Source organism: Venturia canescens, chromosome 11, assembly GCF_019457755.1.
Source record: "Venturia canescens isolate UGA chromosome 11, ASM1945775v1, whole genome shotgun sequence".
NCBI classification, from domain to species: Eukaryota; Metazoa; Arthropoda; class Insecta; order Hymenoptera; family Ichneumonidae; genus Venturia; species Venturia canescens.
The window spans coordinates 14,219,677-14,225,676 of NC_057431.1; positions in this window are offsets into that span (position 1 = coordinate 14,219,677).

Here is a 6,000-nt window from a genome sequence, read left to right on the forward strand (position 1 = left end):
AAAATTATGAAACCAACTGTGAATAATTTTAACAGAAAAATTCGAAAAAAAATTCACTAACCTTGAAAAAACATTACATTAAAAAAAATACAAATCTGTAATTATTTTGTAAAGTGGAAAAAAATCAAATGAATCATGAGAAATAAAAAACCGATATATCGCGCTTGAAAACATTTTGAAAAACGATGCTCCATTCTTCTTATCTTATTCTAACAAATAAATCAACCTAGGGAAAAAACAGGTTGGGACAAGTACATTGATGGTTCCTTGTTTCTGAATGGAATAGAAGAAAAATTCAAAATCAGGAAAAAAATTCTATTAAGAAAAATAAATTTTTTTTTTTTTAATTCATAAATATTGAACAAATTGAAAAATTTACTATTCAAGTTACATGCAGTATAAAAATGCATGATATCAATTGGAGGCCAAGTTTTTATTTATAATTTGGAATATTTACCGAAAAAATTGGAAACTTTAATTGAAAAATTAACGTGTTATCCATAGGAGCGTCTAATCATTCATAATAATTATTTTCGAGGAAAATCAAGTTCATGAAAAAATTCATAACGGAAGTTACGTGTAGTACTAAAATTTATTATATCAATTCGAATTTATATCAATCCCAATAATAAGAACGATGTCAACCCATTTCTTTTTAACCAGAAAATATAAAAATCGTTAAAAATTCACATCAAAGTCATTTGTTACTTTAAGAAGATACAGACTTTAAAAAATCGATTCCGCTCTGACTTTCAGGATCCCCTGGTATTATTCACAATATTCAACTTCGATTGGATCGGTACAAATTATGTTCAAATACGTCTTAAACGTACTTGTCCGGCCCATTACTTTTTATTCAAATTGCTCATTCGAAAAAAATCAAAAACGAAGTTAATCCATGTGTTAATATTAAGGAACAGTAATTCACAAGAAAATAATTTTCCTTCGAATTACAGGAATCGCTCTTGTCGAAATGAAAGGAAAATCAAAGGCGAAGTTGATTAATCTATTCATATTATATGGAATAATAATTAACAACAAAATAATTTTTCTTCGAATTCCAGGAATTGCGCGTGTCGTACTCGACTCATGATATTTATTAAATTGTGTACGTGACTATAGAAAAAAAGAACATTGGATGGCTGAATAGATTCGAAAATTTCTAGTAATGCGATTTATTATTTATCATCTTCATTGGTTCGTACCGAATGGTATGTGTTCGCTGAAGGAAATGAGAAGTAAAAATTGCTATTATTGCAATATAAACTTGAGAACAATCAAGTTCAAATTACTAGGAGATATTATTTTTATTTTTATTCACTTCATCATATTTGTGATCATAGAAGAGCCCTGATTTTCTTTTCGAATGAGCAATTTGAATACAAAGTGATGGGCCAGACAAGTACGTTTAAGGAGTTTCGGTACAGTAAACCAAAATGCTTAGGTTATTTTGAAATTGTTTCCATATGTTCGTCGATAATGACAAGGTCCACCTGCAAAAATTGAGATTGATTCACCATACAGTTTTTGAGAAATACATTTTTTTTATGAAGCGTTTTAACACGGGATTAGATGGCACAAACCATATTTTTTTTGTCATAATTTAAAAATTGCTTACATATTAAAAAGAAAAACACCAACTTCCACGTTGTATTAAACTGATAATTGTGTCAAATTTTCAAGAAGTTTCTCTGCATAGTTTGTCAGATTTTCATAAAAACAAATTACGGAACTGCTCATTTTCCATCGACTCGTCACGGTCGAAGAAAGTAACGGCAACGTTGCATTATGCCAGGATTGGCGCGAAATTTCAAACAGTCTAGTGGAGTGGATGGATGAGGTTTTGTGTATTGTATGAAACCGAGCAATATTCATATTTTGTCCAACCTCTGTCTGTTTCACTCTTTTATCATGAACAGCTTCGGTCACCCATTTGCCTTTCCACCGTTTTCTTGGCACCATTACGATAATAATAAAAAAACAATTCAACACTACTGACAAAATGATCGCGAGGTTGAAACTTCGAGACCGAGGTTAGATTGCCCACATATAGCTGTTCAAGAGGACCAGTAGACAGAGCAGGCCGGCCAATACACGCGAAACGAAACACGACGGAGCAATGCCGCGGTTGTCACGTTTGCGTCACATTTTCGATAATTTTTAGAAATAACATGAAAAATATCCATAATATTTAAAGTAAACTATAACATTCATCATTACAGAAAATATGGATGCATACATAATTATACACATATTATTCGTAATAAAGCCTACGCTTAATAATGAAGAGTGAGAGTGTAGAAATTGGCGCCCTGCTAGAATACAATGGATTTGCCACCCTGATCCCCCTCAAAGATAAGCTGTACCGAAATTCCTTAAAACGTATTTGAACATAATTTGTACCGATCCAATCGAAGTTAAATGTTGTGAATAATACCAGGGGATCCTGAAAGTCAGAGGGGAATCGATTTTTTAAAGTCTGTACCTTCTTAAAGTAAGAAATGACTCTGATGTGAATTTTTAATGATTTTTATATGTTCTGGTTAAAAAGAAATGGGTTGACATCGTTCTTATTATTGGGATTGATATAAATTCGAATTGATATAATAAATTTTAGTACTACACGTAACTTCCGTTATGAATTTTTTCATGAACTTGATTTTCTTCGAAAATAATTATTAACATAGAAAAAAGATTCAGAACCAGGAAAAAAATTCTATACAAATAATAAACGAAAAATTGAAAACTTCAAAAAAATTCAACAAAAATAAAAAACAATCGAAAAAATTCTGTAAAGAAAAATAAAAAATTTTCAAAAAAATTCATAAATATTGGACAAATTGAAAAATAAACTATCCAAGTTACATGCAGTATAAAAATGTATGATATCAATTGTTGGCCAAGTTTTTATTGATAATTTGAAATATTTATCGACAAATCGGAAACTTTAATTGAAATTCATGATAATTATTTTCAAGAAAAAAGTTAATAAAAAAAGTCATAACGGAAGTTACGTGCAGTACTAAAATGAATTATATCAATTCGAGGTCAAGTATTTATCAGTTATTCGAAATATAATCTCCGGCGACAAATGAGCGTTGAGAATCCTTGTCGGGCTCACAACGTTTTATCAAAATTACTAAAAAATTAATGGAAATAAAATCATTCAAAATTCACATGAAAGTCATTCGTTACTTCAACAAGGTACACACTTTAAAGAATCGATTCCCCTCCGACTTTCAGGATCCCCTGGTATTATTCACAACATTCAACTTCGATTGGATCGGTACAAATTATGTTCAAATACGTCTTAAACGTACTTGTCCGGCCCATCACTTTTTATTCAAATTGCTCATTCGAATACAAATCAAAAACGAAGTTAATGCATGTGTTAATATTAAGGAACAGTAATTCCCGAGAAAATAATTTTCCTTCGAATCGCTCTTGTCAAAATGAAACGAAAATGAAAGATGAAGTTGATTAATCTATTTATATTATATGGAGTCATAATTCACAACAAAATCATTTTTCTTCAAATTCCAGGAATCCACGTGTCGTACTCGACTAGTGATATTTATCAAAATGTGTACGTGACTATAGAAAAAAAAACATTGCATGGCTGAGTAGGTTAAAAAATTTCTAGTAATGCGCCTGATTATTTCTCATTTTCATTGGTTCTTACCGAATGGTATGTGTTCACTGAAGAAAATGAGAAGTGGATATTGCTATACGAACTTGCGAACAATCAAGTTCAAATTACTTGGAGATATTATTTTTATTTCTATCCATTTTATTATATTTGTCATTAAAGAACAGCCCTGATTTGTTTTCGAATGAGCAATTTGAATAAAAAGTGATGGGCCGGACAAGTACGTTTAAGACGTATTTGAACATAATTTGTACCGATCCAATCGAAGTTGAATGTTGTGAATAATACCAGGGGATCCTGAAAGTCGGAGGGGAATCGATTCTTTAAAGTGTGTACCTTGTTGAAGTAACGAATGACTTTCATGTGAATTTTGAATGATTTTATTTCCATTAATTTTTTAGTAATTTTGATAAAACGTTGTGAGCCCGACAAGGATTCTCAACGCTCATTTGTCGCCGGAGATTATATTTCGAATAACTGATAAATACTTGACCTCGAATTGATATAATTCATTTTAGTACTGCACGTAACTTCCGTTATGACTTTTTTTATTAACTTTTTTCTTGAAAATAATTATCATGAATTTCAATTAAAGTTTCCGATTTGTTCGATAAATATTTCAAATTATCAATAAAAACTTGGCCAACAATTGATATCATACATTTTTATACTGCATGTAACTTGGATAGTTTATTTTTCAATTTGTCCAATATTTATGAATTTTTTTGAAAATTTTTTATTTTTCTTTACAGAATTTTTTCGATTGTTTTTTATTTTTGTTGAATTTTTTTGAAGTTTTCAATTTTTCGTTTATTATTTGTATAGAATTTTTTTCCTGGTTCTGAATCTTTTTTCTATGTCATCCAGAAACAAGAGACCATCAATGTACTTGTCCCAACCTTTTTTTCCCAAGGGGAAGTTTATGGTTTGATATCACGCCTTTTTTCTCAAAAGTTCCTCATTTATGTTATGACGGTTATAGGATTTTAGTATAAATTTCTATGAATTAATTGCTTAGTACATTTTTATAGATTCCATTCTCATACGAACATTTTTTATGGGATAATCTTTTTCATGAAATTATCAGCAAATAAGGGACCATCAATGTACTTTTCCTAATCTTATTTTCCCTGTGTATGATGTTCGGCTTATAAAGTTGGTTTCCACCATAAAAAACCAATTTTTCGTAAAAATTGTAGTGAAAATATTTCGTCACAAGTCTGCCCTTGAACTTTGGCGATTTTTTTCCTTATACTCTAATATGTTATGCCTATTAGGAACTCAACAGCATGGAGGAATCCGGGATGAGGCCCGAGAAATGAATTTCGGTTTATAATGTTGGTTTCCACGTAAAAGACCAATTTTTCTTCAAAATTGTACTGAAAATATTTCGGCACTGGTTTGGTCTTGGACTTTGGTGATTTTTCTCCTTGTCTTCTAATATGTTTTGTCTATTGGGAATCCAAGAGCATGAAGAAATACGTGTTGTGGGCCATAATATGATTTTCGGCTTATAACGTTGGTTTCCACGAAATAAGATCAATTTTTCGTCAAAATTGTACTGGAAATATTTCGTCACAGGTCTGTCTTTGGACTTTGGCGATTTTTTTCCTTGTACTCTAATATGTTTCGTCTATTCGGAACCCAAGAGCATGGAGAAAAGTGTGTTGTGGGCCGAGATATGATTTTCGGCTTATAACGTTGGTTTCCACGAAAAACAACAAATTTCTCGTCAATATTGTACAGAAAATATTCTGTCACAGGTCTGTCCATGGAGTTGGGCTATTTTTTTTCTTCTACTCTAATATGCTATGCTTATTGGGAACCCAAGAGAATGGTAGAAAGCGGGTTGGGGGCCGAGATATGATTTTCAGCTTATAACGTTGGTTTCCACGAAAAAGGACCTATTTTTCGTCAAAATTGTACTGGAAATATTTCGGCACTGCTTTGTTTTTCCACGTTGGTGATTTTCCCCCTTATCTTCTAATATGTTTTGTATAATAGGAACCCAAGAGAGTGAAGAAATGCGTCTCGTGGGCTGTAATATGATTTTCGGCTTATAACGTTGGTTTCCGCGACAAAAGATCTATTTTTCGTCAAAATTGTACTAGAAATATTTCGTCACCTGTCTGTCCTTGGCCTTTGGCGATTTTTTCCAAGTCTTCATACCAAGAAAGAACTGATGTAAAGATTTCCTTAATAGAACAGATTTTATTTATCCCTGTTCTTCAAAATTCAAATGAAAGATAGATCAAATTCATAACACGAAAAATCCAACAGATTTGCCCACTTTAAATGTCGCTTTTGCATTCTGAATCTAGAGATTTCATTTCATCCAAAACGTGCCCTCA